The 15,215-nt window shown below is 35.3% G+C and overlaps 1 pseudogene; it reads left to right on the forward strand.

Annotated features, from left to right (window-relative positions):
- The window catches only part of LOC107846739, a 51,467-nt pseudogene extending 36,509 nt beyond the window's left edge, over positions 1 to 14,958 (forward strand).
- Positions 14,959 to 15,215: the final 257 nt, after the last annotated feature.

Raw genomic sequence — 15,215 nt, forward strand, 5'->3', positions numbered from 1 at the left:
TTTTCTATTTTTTCTTTTCTTTTTAATCTTTTCTTCTTCTTTTTTCATTTGCTTTTTTTTGGATTTTCTTCATTTTTTTTCTCCATCAATAATGCCTGCTCTTACTTCATGGGAATGATTAGTGGGATGGCTGGCCGAAGTGCTTGAATTTTTTTTTCAACATTTTTTGGACAATAATGAATGTTATGACCTAAACAACAGCATAATTGACATAAAGGAGTGGTACTTTCAAAGAGAATCTTTTGGAGGTGAGAACCAATAAGGACATTCGGAGGGACAGGTTTATTAAGGGGTGTTAAAATGCATAATCTAGAGTATCGTCCTCTTGAAGCATTTTTGTGCAACTATCTATTTTTAGGATAGTTCCTATAGTGTTGCCAATTTTCTGCAGGGTTTGGAGATCGTCGTATTCAGTGGGAAGTTCAGGGAGTCGTATCCAAATAGTAGTGTAGTTTGGGCTTTCGGTTAAGGGATTGAACTTGGGTTCCCATTTACGAATGGAAAGATATTGAGAGTCAATGAACCAAGGTCCATGAAGGAGAGAATTTTCATAATTTTGTTTGTGAATGAACTTAATGAGGTAAAAGTCCTCCCTTAGGTCGATGAGGTTAAGGTCTTCATTAAGGTTCCATAAGTCTTTTAGCCTCCAGGGTGTATATAATATTTTTTGGGTAGAAGAGGAAATGGGTATGAAAAAGGGATGGTTAGACTTATTTTCTTGTTCGTCATCTAGGTTAAAAAGATGAAAGTCTTTTTGGATAGAGTCAATGGGGTTAATAGGGTTGACAATTAATACTTTATCTTTAAAGCTCATAGTACTAGAAGTAGAAAATAAAAGAGGAGTGGATTTTGTAGGTACCTCTTTAGGTTTATTTATGCTTCTTGTCAGAAGATCTCCTTTCTGCGGGTGCATTGCTTTATCTGTCATGTCCATTAATGGTTGTGGGAAGCTGTTGATTGTAGTAAATGCTTAGTGTTTGCTTTATCTTTTTAGAGAGAAGTTAGAGACTTTCTCACCCTAACTAAAAAAGGTTGAGTGTAACTAACTGATAGAGTCCTATTGAAGAAAAATACATCATCAGAAAGACTTGAACAGAGTTGGCTTAAATAGGAGTGATGACTTTCATAGTTAAACTTATGCACTGAAAGAAAAGCACCAATCGACAAATTAGTTCAACATCTTGAAGAAGTCATAAGTAGAACCTGTTCCTTTACTTGGAGTTAAAGAGTCATAAATTTTATGTAATAGGTTGGTTCTCGAGTTGTAATGTATTTTAATTCTAGTCTTAGTGAAGTATAAACTAAGTTAAGATTGTGTCTTCAAGTTGGGGAACTCGAAGACTTGGGAACATTTATCTTGGAAAGATTTGTGTTACTGTAGAAATAGGAGTTATAGTTTAATTCCTACTTTACAAGAGTCTTGTAATTTATTGATTGTTGAGGCTCAAGAGTTTTAGTGGAATTGGGGTTACATCCTGTAGAGGTACAGGTCGTGGTTTTTTACACCTCTTTGAGCCGGGTGTTTTCCATGTAAATATATTATGTCTTTATTTACGCTGCTTAAGTGAAACACATTAGACTACTTATTTCATTGATAGGCAAGTACTATAGTAAAATAGCTAAATCAATAGGATATGCATTCTAACAAGTGGTATCAAAGTGAGGTTGTCTTAAATTAGGTTAGCTCCTAAGAAAAGATCATTATGATGAATTTCGCACCACCTATTGGTCACAGAGAAGGTCAATCCACAACTAGACCTCTGCTGTTTGACGGTTCTCACTTCATCTGGTGGAAAGCTAGGATGAAAATATTTATTCAAAGGGAAGACTACGAGCTATAGGATAGGAACACATTTATGGCCCTAATATTCCAATGAATTTGGTTGATGGTGAACAGGTCAAGAAAGTGAGAAGTGAATTTACTGCTAATGAATTGGTGGCATTAAAGAAAAATGCTAAGACTAAGAACATGTTAGTTTTTGGACTAGGGACAACTGAGTACAATAGAGTGTCAAACTATCCCACTACTAAGAAAATCTGGGATGCCCTGGGCAATGCACATGAGGGCACCTCTCAGGTAAGGAAGTTCAAAATTGCCGTTCTCTTTACTAAATACGAGGCTTTTAAGATGAAGGAGAATGAATCACTTCATGAACTGATGACAAGACTCACTCTCTTAACAAATTAATTGACCTCCTTGGGAAAAGACATTCCTATTGAGGAACAAGTTGAAAAGGTGTTAAGGGTATTGCCTAAGTCTAAATGGGATGCTAAGGTCACTGCGATTAGAGAGGCAAAAGATCTCACTCAGATGACACTGGATGAACTGGTAGGAAATCTTAGGACTTATAAAATGAAAATTAATGGAATTAAGAAAGAAATGGCAGCTCCTGAGAAACTTTGGCTTTAAAGGCATGAGACAGTGATGAAGAAGTTAAACTTGATGAATAACAAGTTGCCTTCATAACTAAGAACTTCAGCAAATTCTTCATAAAGAAAAGAGGAACAAGTAGAAAGAAACATTCAAATGACAATCCTAATAGATGCTATAAGTGTGGTAAGATTGATCGTCATATCAGGGGCTATCCTTTCTAAGAAATAGAATGGATAAAAGAAAGAGCTAAAAACGAATTGAAAGAAAAATCCAAAAAAGAGGGAGAAGAAAGAATATGCTATGGTAATCACTTGGGGATCTGATTCAAATGAGTCAAGTGATGATGAAATTGATGAAACTGCACTTATGGCTATTGGAGATTCAGACTTGGAAGAAGAAGATGGTACTTCTAAGGTAAGTATTCTTGAGCTTAAAGAAAAATTGCACTTATTTTCTAAAACAAAACTTGTTTCTTTGATGAGTGCTCTAATTGATGATTTTCAATAATTGACTTCTGATAGGGATGAGTTATTTAACAGTCTTACAAGTCTCAAATTTGACTTCATTGATTTAGAAGCTTGCAAGAATACTGTCGAAAAAGACAACTGTACTCTTAAGGAATAGGTTGTACAACTTGATTCTGCCAATGTTACTCTCAAAACTGAAGTCCTAAAACTAACACTTACTGAAAAAGAAAAAAAGGGTAAAAGTAAGAAATAGGAAAATGATGAACTTGAATTAATAAAGTACAAACAAGAGTGTAGTGATGCAAAAGAAATAGTGAACAATTTGAGTCAAGAAGTCTCTAAACTAAGGCTTGATCTTGAAAGAGAAAACAGATGGATAAATTCTTTAGGAATTGTTTATAAACAGAGTGAAAGAAGTCACAGTGAAAAAGCTGGACTGGGTTTTCACAAAATCCTTGATAGTACTCAAGATTTGTGCTATAATTGTGGTAATTTTGGACATCCAACTACTAAAGGTCCAATTGCTACCAAAAGCAGGTCTAGGAGCATCAATCTGGCACATAAACTGGCTCAGACGAAGAAAAGGAAAACCAAACCTGTTTAAAGAAATAGGTTGTGTAACCTGTTGCCTTCATGGAGTAGAAGAAATATGATTCATCCATTCACTCATAAAAAAGGACCCAAGCTGATCTGAGTTCCTAAATCTAGCCCCTAATTTACTTTTGCAGGTGAGGGTGAATGAAAGCAAAAAGCATTGATACCTGAATAGTGCTTGCTCAAGACATATGACTAGTGATATGAAAAAAAATCCTTTCACTCTCCAAAATAAGTGGGGGTGAAGTTTCATTTGGTGATGGAAAAAAAGGGAACATTACTGGAGCTGGAAAGATTAGTACTTCTGAATAAAGGGCATTGTAGGATGTTTACCTTGTAGAGGAACTAAAGCAGAATCTGATTAGCATATCACAACTATGTGATAAAAGGAACAAAGTTGTTTTTACCTCTGCAGGAGTCAAAGTCAAAAGGAAGGATACCAAGGAGGTTGTGCTTACTGAAAAAAGATATAGGAATATGTACAAAGATGACTTAATGATAATTCCATGAACAAAGATAAACTGTTTGAGTTCTATAGAAAATTATCCCCTCCTTTGGCACAGAAGACTTAGACATGCAAGTCTAAAATAGTTAAACAAACTTTCTTCCAAAGATATGGTGTTGGGTTTGCCCAAAACTAAGTTCAAGAAAGAAAAAGTTTGTAGTGCTTGTGTAAAGGGGAAACAGGGAAAGTCATCTTTCAAACCAAAGAACTATGTTAGCATAAACAAGTGCCTTGACCTAATTCATATGGATCTGTGTGGACCAATAAGACTTCAAAGCAGAGGTAGAAAAAGGTATATTTTTATGATTGCTGATGATTATTCCAGATTTACCTGGACATTGTTCTAGCTCCCAAAGAATATGCCTTTGATGTCTTTTCTATATTCATCAAGAAGATTGAAAAGAAATTGGGCACTTCTCTAATTTCCATGAGATCTAACCCTAGCACAGAATTTAAAAATGTCAAGTTTTTAGAATTATGTTCCACAAATGGTATAGATCACAATTTCTCTACTCCTAGAACACCTCAGCAAAATGGAGTAGTAGAAAGAAAAAATAGGACTTTAGAAGATATGGCCAGAACAATGATGCTTTCAGGAAATCCTGCTAAAAGCCTTTGGGCTGAGACAATCAATACTGTTGCATATATCATAAATCGATGCATGATTAGGCCCATTCTAAAGAAGACTCCCTATGAATTACTAAAAGAAAGAAAACCAAATATTTCTCATTTTAGAACATTTGGTTGTAAATGTTTCACTCATAATAATGGGAAAGAACAATTAGGAAAATTTGATTCTAAAAGTGATGAGGGAATCTTCCTAGGATACTCACATCATAGTAAGACATATGGGGTCCTAAACAACAGAACAAATTATGTTGAGGAAAGTGTGCATGTAGTATTTAATGAATCTTGTGCAAATACTAACTTGTAGGAAGAAAGTGATTCTGAAGAACAGCTTGTACAACAGGTCCATCAACCGAAGAAACCAAACATGGAGGCACCTAGAAAGGGGGAACTAATCTAGAGGCACACTGACAGGTGGAACTGAATCACCAACTACCCCAGCTCAAAATAATCACAGTAATCCTAGTAGCTCACAAGGATTGGTCCCAAAATGATAGAAGTATAAAGGATCCTATCCTATTGAAAATTTTCTCATTAATCTCACTTCAGGGATCACTACAAGATCTGGGTTGAGGAGCATGTATATTTTCAAAGATTTTTTATTAGAAATTAAACCAAAGAAGATGAATGAAGAACTTCTTGATGCTGATAGGATCATAGCTATGCAATAAGAGTTAAATCAATTTAAAATAAGCAAGGTGTGACACTTAGTTCCACCTCCAAAAGATAAGACTATGATTGGAACTAAGTGGGTGTATAAAAATAAGGCTGATGAATATTGAATAGTTACAAGGAACAAGGCAAGATTGGTGGTCCAAGGATACAATCAAGAAGATGGCATAGACATTAATGATACCTTTGCTACTATGGCAAGAATTGAAGCAATAAGGCTTCTTGTAGTTTTTATTGCTTATATGGAATTTATTCTCTATCAAAAACGGATGTTATGCGTGCATTCTTGAATGAAATTCAATAAGAGGAGGTGTATTTCAAACAACCACCTGGATTTAAGAGTAAGAAATTTCCTGATTATATGTACAGGCTAGACAAGGCCTTGTATGGACTGAAACAAGCTCCAAGAGTTTGGTATGAAAGATTGTCAAAAGTCCTTTTGGAGCATGGTCATACTAGAGGTAAAATTGATAACATTCTTTTCTTAAAAACTAATGAAAAGATTTGTTGGTTGTGCAAGTATATGTTGATGATATCATTTTTGGCTCCAGAAACATGAACATGACTCATAACATTACTAAACTAATGAGTTGTGAATTTGAGATGAATATGATGGGTGAGCTAAATTTCTTCTTAGGATTGCAAATGAAACAAACAGCTTCAGGAACCATGATGTATCAATAACAATATATCAAGGAGCTTTTTAAAAGGTTCTCCATAGAGGAAGTAAAAGAGATCAGCACACGAATAGCCACTGCTACCAAGATAGATATGGATGAAACGGTCTTGATGTGGAGGAAAAACTATATAGAGGAATGATAGGATCATTGCTTTACCTTATAGCAAGTAGACCTAATATTGTGTTCAGTGTGAGATTGTATGCAAGGTTTTAAGCAAATCCTAAGGAATCTCATTTGAAATCTGTGAAGAGAATCTTTCGATATCTCAAAGAAACAACTGATCTTAGCCTATGGTATACTAAAGGTAGTAATTTTAACTTGGTGGGTTATTCTGATGCTGACTATGCAGGCTATTTAGTGGATAGGAAGAGTAACATGGGCATGGCGCACTTCTTTGGATCGTGTTTAATCACCTGGTCTACTAAGAAATAAAATTCAGTAGCTCTATCCGTTGTTGAGGCTGAGTATGTTGTTGCTGGATCATATTGTGCTCAGCTGTTATGGATTAAACATAAACTCATAGGTTTTGGTGTGGATTTAGGGTGTGTTCATTTTTTTTGTAACAATACGTGCCATTAATATTGAAAAGAATCTTGTCCAGCATAAAAGAACTAAACATATAGATATTAGACCCCACTTTCTTAGAGATAATGTTGAAAAGGGTCTTTTGTTGATCATGTTTTGTTCTACTGAAGATCAATTTGCTAATATATTCACTAAGGCATTAAGCAGATAAAATTTTGAAGAGAATAGGTTAGCCTTGGGGATAATTAAAATTGCATAAATCTCCCTTAATGATTGACTAGAAAAGTTGATGTGCTCTTGAGTTTTTGTTGATTAAACCAGTCTTGCACATTTAGTCGTGTGTCCTAACTCCAAAGTTTTGGAGTGAACTAACTCATTCATGTATTTATTTTTGCAGTGATTCTAGAACACTCGAGCAATTTTGTCCATATTTTTCAAGAGTTAAGGTTTGATTATTAGTTTACGTTAAAATACATAAAGTGAAACAGGTATGCCACTCAGGTCCTTAATTACTCTAAACAGACAAAATCCCAAGAGTCCAATTTTTTCACAACTTTCCCATCACCATTGCAACTCTCCATCATTATCACTTCTGAACATCAAATCTATTCTCTTTTATGTTTCAACTTCTTTCTTCCTCCTTATATAAATTTTATTCTCTTCCTCTCCTCATTCATTCACCATCCCAAAAGCAAGAAAAATTTTGTGTTCCCTCTTCACCATAGCATCTTCTTCTTCTGCTCCCTCACACCCAAATGACTCATCTTCCTCTCTTTCCACTGATATCATTATTCACCCTACCACCAACAAAACACCTTCTATTTCACCCACCATTCCAATCAAATTGTCTAACTTCTCTGCTTGGATAAATTTTAAAAACCTTTTTTTCTTAATTTTTTCTCGGTCCTCAGTACTTTCCAAACCCCACTTCACCTATTTCTATTCCTATCTAAATTATTGACTCTGTTGCTATTCCAATTGCCAATCTGGATCCTAGAAAATCCTGATCTCAACCCAGAAGAAAACATTCATCCTCTCCCATTATTGTTTAGGACCATGATTTGTTAAAACTCGTCATTTTGTTCCCAGTCCTAAAACTCCTCACACTTGTCAAAAAAATCAACAAGAAGAGGCATCTCTAGTTGAAGCACTTCAAGCTAGCAAGAGGAAGTGTGTTGTCACACCTACTCCCCCATCTATCTTCCTCTCAAAATATGTAGCTTTGCTCTGTGCGCAAAATAGTAAATGCGCTATTCCTAAACCCTCGGATTTTAGTGCTCCCTCAACTATACCAAAGTCCACCCCTACTTCAAGATCTTCATCCTCTTCCAAATCCAGTCCTCTCAAATCCTTTACTCATTCCAAGAAATAGGTCAACAAACCTATTTTTTTTATTTCTTAAATTTTTAGGAACCCCCAGCTGCTCTTACTGAACTGGATCCTGATTTTAAGCTTAATAAAACTCCTGCAAACCTTGACTCTCAGGCGGATCATGTTCTGCACTTTCAAAAATGTAAATTGGCTCATAGATGAGTCATAAATGGTTTTGAGGGGCCTGAGATGGATGTTTTGTTAACTAAATTAAAAGCACAGGGGTGGTCATACCTATTTCTTCAAGGTGATCTCCAAAGAAAGTTTGTGAAAACTGAGGTTGATGAATTATGCACAAATGGGGTTTCCCTTGGTGAGATGTTCTCTACTACTGTCAAAGGAGTCACTATCAATCTACTTGTTACTGATATTGCTAGGATTCTACCCATTCCTATGGGAGATTGGGGTCATTATGTCAAGTTTGCTTGGCCTCCACTTGACAATCTTGCTTCTGCTCTTGACATATCTCAAAATTTTTTTGGTAAGCCTCAACTTCTCAATCACCGTAGTATTTTTAAGTGGGAGATGTCTCTTCTACATCAACTTTACTTTGATGTTGTCCACAAAATGATCACTCCCAAAAAGAAATGTAAGACTATGGAAAATTTTCTTGATCTCACTCTCATGGAGTTACTTGACACTGGAGTAAAAATTGACTTACCTCGGCTTATTATTAAGCACATGCAAAGGGTCCTTCTCGAAGATGTAAATGGTCATGCCCTTCTCTATGAATTCTGGCTTGCTCCTATATTTGAGGATTTTTGGTGTCTGTTCATGTTTGGTCTCTACAGACCACCAAGGATGTTATAGGGATGGTGAATCACATAGAACTACCTATTTCAATGAGGAGTACTGATAATCCTATGCAATAATTAAGGATGCTCTTGCTTCTAAGTTTGCCGAGTTGGAGATCGTTCAAGTTGTACTACAAGCTGCTCAAGTAACTCATAATGCTGAAAAATTGGAAATTCTTTCTCAAATTGCTTTTCTTTAAACTAACTAGGAACGTGAAAGATCTACAAATGCTAAGATTGTGCGCAAATCGACTCACTTGATTCCATCTGCTTCCTCCACTCAGTCCACTTCTTAGTACCTTAGAAATGCTCTTTCTTTTGTGGCTAGACTATTTCATATTTATTAGTTTTTGGTGCTACTAATTGTATCTTTCTCCTGCTTAAAATGGACTTCCTTGCTTTATTGTGTTCTGCTCTTATTCTTCTTAATACATGTTGGTTCTTAACTCTGAGTTTTGTTTGTTTTAGTGATAGCCCTAATGGCTATAGATTATTAAATGCCCTTCTTAATCTTCACTCACTTCGACGCAGCTTTTCGATGATATCAAAAGGGGAAGGAATAGATTGTGCAATATTTATAACCCAAATGACTAAACTATTTTATTTTAGTTTCCTTGTGTTTAATTCCCTTGTTGAGTGTGTAAGGAATTTATGTCGGATATTGAGATGCTGAGATGTAGTCTGTGATGTTGTGATGTTGTGAAATATGTAATGATTTGTCATCATCAAAAAGGGAATTTTTTAGAGAAATAAAGTTTTAATGATGGACATTTGAATGAAACAGGTTATTCATGTTGGTCCAAATATGTGAAGAAAATAGAAGATACAGGCAAGGCTGATGAGACTGATTTAAGTCAGAAATAGATAAGAAAACATAATTCAGATATGCTCTCAACATTAATCACATGCGGCAAAGAGGTTGAGAACAAGATAAACATAACACTTGAAGTTGAGCGGATAAAGGAATCTACCTAGACAAGGATACTGAATACAAAAAGGAGTGTTACTAACTGATAGAGTCCTATTGAAGAAAGAAAACAACATCATCTGAAGGACTTAATCATAGTTGGCTTAAATAGGAGTGATAACTTTCATAGTTACATTTATGAACTGAAAAGAAAAGCACCAATCAACAAATTAGTTCAACAACTTGAAGAAGTCACAAGTAGATCAGTTATAAATCCTCCTAAAAATGTACTATCTGCTATTCAAAAATAATTAGCTAGATTTTTTTGGAGTAGCACTATAGGAGGGAGGGGAAGACACTGGTATCATGAACCAAGATATGTCTACCAGAAGAAAAGGGTGGTATGGGGTTTAGATTACTACAAGATGTTTCCACAGTACTCTTTTGCAAGCTATGGTGGAATTTCAGAACTAAGTCACCATATGGACTGAGTATATGAAGAATAAATACTGCAAAAAACTATTTCCTAAAGAGGTAATTTGGAAGGTAGGTAGAGGATCTTAGGTTTGGAAGAAGATGTTGTAAGTGATAGATCTCATAGACCATCTCATCATATGGAAGTTGAGAGGAGGTGATATTAATATTTGGTTTGATAATTGGACAGGTGTAGGGTATATCTATTCAATTATGAAAGAAACTAGGGACTGGGGAGATGAGAAACAAATTAAAAATTTAGTGCAGAATGGACAATGGAAGGTGAATATGCTGAAGGATCTATTTACTGAAGATTTAGTCAATCACATAACTCAGAAGGTAGTTCCTCCTCAATTAAAAGAATAGAAGGGCATACCAGTGTGGTCAGTGAATGACAGAGAAAAATTCAGTGTCAGTACAACATGGCAATATGTTAGAACCAGGGAAGTCAAGAATGATTTTTACAAAGAACTATGGATAAAAGTTCTTCCTTTTAAAATAGTTTTCTTTATATAGAGAATGTGGAGAGGGAAAGTCTCAGTGGATGCTACTATCAAAAGATGGGGAATAGAGGGACCCTCCAGGTGTTGGTGTTGTTAAAATCCAACACAAAAGACAGTGTCTCATGTGTTGCTGAGATTTGATTATTCTAACAAGACATGGTCCTATTTTTCTTCTTGTGCAGGTATAAATATTCAAGGTTTGAGCTTAAGGAATATTATATATGCTTGGTGGAATGCCCAGGTCAAACCAAGGGAGAAAATATACTATAGAGCTATACCTGGCATAATAATGTGGGAGTTATGGAGGAGGAGGAATGCTATAAAACATGAAATAAAAGGTGTATCCATACAAAGGCTGATATTTAATGTTACCACGCAAGTAAGAATGCTATTAAAGGTAAGGAAACCAACTCTATACTTTCTATGTGAATGGCCTCTAATCATCAACCAGCTGAAGTAGTTGAAACCTACTCTTAAAGTAATACCAGTGTTATGGGAAGCTCCTACTGAAGGATGGGTCAAGTATAACACTGACGGAGTATCAAAAGGGAATCCAGGAAGAAGCTCATGGGATTTTTGTGGTAGGGATTCACAAGGAAATCTATTACATGCAAAAAGAGCTACATTGGAGGATACTAATAGTCTGGAAGCAAAATCTAAGGCAATTTTAAATGCATCAAATATTGCAGATCAACAAAGCACAGCAATATAATAATTCAGAAAGACTCACTTCTCATGCAGAAAATACTAATCAAGGAGTGGGGATTCCATAGAGATTAGAGGATACAATCATGCAAATATGGCAGTTGTTGGATACAAAGCAAGTGCACATAATTCATACATATAGGAAAGGTAACCAACTAGCTAATTACTTGGCTAATTTAGCATTGGAGGAAGAGTACATTACATACACAGCTTCCAATCAACTACTAGGCATGGGTAGGAAGCTCCTTAACAGTGATAAGTACCAATGTCCATATTTAAGGCAAGTAGTGGTGAAGTGAACAATAAGCAGGGGACGATAAGTCTACATGCACCATATTTACAAATTAGAGAGGTAAGCAAAAAGAGGAAAACATTACTTAGCCTAACTAATACAGCAAGCAAAAATGGCCTCTCAATAGATCAGGGGGTTCGGAGGTCAGATCTTCATGAAGTTCAGTTGAGGACATTGATATCTACAAGTTGCCAGTGGGTCCAAGCCCCTTACAATATCCCTTCCTTTGTCAACTATCCATGGAGGAACAAATTATATGAAAGCTTAGAAGGTGGAACTTAACACATTAAGAAGAGATGCTTATGATGTGTGAGCAGATGCTAACATATTTGAGGCTTTTAATTGAGAATAATTGCAAAATATTAAGCAATTTTTATCATTTTTTATTGTTTTCTCTTTGATATTGCAGTAAAAGTCAAGATGCAAGAGAATCAGCAATAATGGAAGTAAAAGAGTTGATTTCTGAGCAAGTAGAGAGGGAAGTAGAGCTGATGGCCTTTTTGATAAGTCGCCATCCTTGTGATAAGCTATCAGAGTTGCCGTCAGGCTTAGACAGAGAATGGGATTCAGCTGAAAGAAGTGACGATGACCTGTGATCATCCGTCAGATGTGTGATAAGCCGTCAGGCTCATCATTAGGCTTAGGCAGGGAATAGAATTTAAAATGAAGAAGCGACGAAAGCTCTGATAACTCATCACATGTCCGATAAGCCATCAAGCTTCATCGTTAGGTGAAGACAAAACTTGTTCAAATGTGAAAAGGAGCTGACGACATTCCTGATAAGGCATCAGACTCCTGATAAGTCGTCACACACGTTGTCCCCTGTCTGAGAATATATTGTGATCTGTAATTTTTTTCTATAATTAGGCTGAAGTATTTAAAGCATGTGTTAGGGTTTTCTAATCATCAGCAACTACACGTTCTTGGTGAATTTTCTCTCTCTAGTTTTCTAACTTTAACAAGACAATTATTTTTGGAGAGATTGTTACCATTGTTTTGGGATTTTTTACTGTGATCAAATCTGAGAAATACTTGTTGTTATTCATCTTGCTGTAAGTTAATCTTTCAAATTATGAATTCAAATTGTTGTCTTGCTTATTATATTATGAGTAGCTAAACTCCTTTAACCCGAGTTGTGGGATCTATGGGTTTGGGTTTGTAACGTAACTAGGTGTTCAAGATTCTAATGGTGGTAGAAACTTCTTATTACTTCCATTATTTTATATTCTGACTATTGGTTGCAAACAATAGGCCTTGCTTACTAGTGATTTGCTTGAGATAAGAAATCAACCCTAGTAAGAAGCGAATTATCAACAAGGACTTAGAAGCATCAAACTTTCATTTAATAATTAATGTTGTAACAAGATTAATTAACTTGAGCTAACATCCTGTTATGAAATATAAATTTCCTAAGTTTGAGAGAATTAGGTGGTTAAATGTCTAAATAGGTTGAGAAACATTTAGACATAACTTCGACAAGGATAGTTTGTTGTTCCTACCTACCACAAGAATCTTAAACTGTTACTAGCGTCTGTCAAATCTCAACACCCATAGTGAACATAACTCTGATTTTCCTTATCATATTGATTTCAAACACTGAATTGAGAAGTAATTATTTTCTACCTTTTCATAAACCCCCATTCATAGAAAAATGCTAACTATCAGTTGATTAACCTGCAGATAACTCAAATTCACACCATATTCCCTATGGGATTCGACCCCAACTTAGTTGGGTTATATATTGACAACGATCGCTTACATTCTCATAAGAGAGGTGTAGTTTGAGTGTTATCATCTTACCAAGTGGATTTTCTCAGTGGACTGAACCCATCTTTTTAGTACCAAAATGGTAGATTTCACCTTCATACTGGATTCTCAGCTGAAACGAGGAGATGGTCAACAATATCTTCAAGAAACAGTAAAGCAAAAGAGGAAGAAAAGCAAGGAAGCTTACTCTTGCAAGCTGAGAGACGAAGGAAACCAGCAATACCAGGGGATGGTATTGATGATCCAAAGAAGTAGCAGCACAAGCTTTGCATTGTCAAAGAAATCCATGGAACATCGGAGGAGAGTGAAGAGAATGAAAGAAGTGATCTTAGCTCCTTTTTTTAGAAACCCTACTTGTTTCTTTTTATTTGCTACATGTTGGGTCGGGTAGGTTTGACCCGACAGGATTGTATTTTTGTGGACTTGGGGCTTTTGTTTTGATTATTAATAAAAATGCATATTAAACCAAAAAAAAAAAAAGAACTTGTTCCTTTACTTAGAGTTAAAGAGTCATAAACTTTATGTAATAGTTTGGTTCTCGAGTTGTAATGTACTTTAATTGTAGTCTCAGTGAAGTATAAACTGAGTTAAAATTAGTGTCTTCAATTTGGGGAACTCGAAGATTTGGGAACACTTATCTTGAAAAGATTTGTGTTATTGTAGAAATAGGAGTTGAAGTTTAATTCCTAGTTTACAAGAGTCTTGTAATTTGATGATTGTTGAGGCTCAAAGGTTTTAGTGAAATTGGGGTTAAATCCTGTAGAGGTATAGGTTACACCTCTTTGAGCCGGATGTTTTCCACGTAGAAATATTGTATCTTTATTTATGTTGCTGAAACACGTTAGATTACTTGTTTCATTGATAGACAACTACTATAGTAAAACAGCTAAATCAGTAGGGTACGCATTCTAACAGAGTATTAATTATGTAGAATTACTAAAGACAATCAAACATCGTATCAAATTAATACAAGAATAACTTTTATACAACATTTGAAATCTACCAACCAAATATTGTATAAAAATAATATACGAATAATCAAATTATTCATGAGTTAAGGTGGGCCTTATACGCTAACCAAACGGACCTTAGGGTCTTTATCATGTTGCACGACTGTTGGTCTACGGTCTTTTGTCTTGAGCCGGGGGTCTATCGGAAACAGCCTCTCTACTCCTTCGGGGGTAGTGGTATGGACTGTGTACATTTTACCCTCCCCATACCCCACTATGTGGGAATATACTGGGTTTGTTGTTGTTGTTGTATAATGATATCAATTCCACTGAAGAAATGTTTGATCTTTTTTATGAAAAGGTGATCCCTTGTCATCCATTTTGGAATCACGTATTGGATTATTGGAAACAAAGTGTAGAAACGTCTGATAAAGTACTTTTCCTGGTATATGAAGAAATTAAAGCACAATTCAAACTACATCTTAAACGCATGGCTGAATTCTTGAAGTGTCCATTTTCCATAGAGGAAGAAAATTATGGAGTGGTGGATGAAATATTAAGAATGTGTAGCTTTAAGAATTTGAGCAATTTGGAGGTGAATACAAATGAAAAATTATCAATTGGAAAAGAAAATAAAGCGTACTTTCGTCGAGAGGAAGTTGGAGATTAGAAGAATTATTTTACTCTTTGGATTTGTGAGAAACTTACTCTTTGGATTTGTGAGAAACTTGATCATATTATAAATTATTGAACAAAAGTTTCAAGGATTTGGATTAAGGTTCTTGTACGATAGATTAGTCATTAATCATTATTAGTATATTTGTCAATTGAATGCAATTACTTATTTTGAAAATCGATACTGAAGTAGTTGATTTGAGATTAATGCAACAAGTTAACTTGTTCCCAAATAGGTTTTCTTTGGTATGTATGTTTATTGATTTCAGTTCATTATTTTTCTTTCAATCTGATACGTGATTTTTGGGTTCAATTGACGTGATTGAAGTTTTG

This window comes from Capsicum annuum, chromosome 11, assembly GCF_002878395.1.
Source record: "Capsicum annuum cultivar UCD-10X-F1 chromosome 11, UCD10Xv1.1, whole genome shotgun sequence".
NCBI classification, from domain to species: Eukaryota; Viridiplantae; Streptophyta; class Magnoliopsida; order Solanales; family Solanaceae; genus Capsicum; species Capsicum annuum.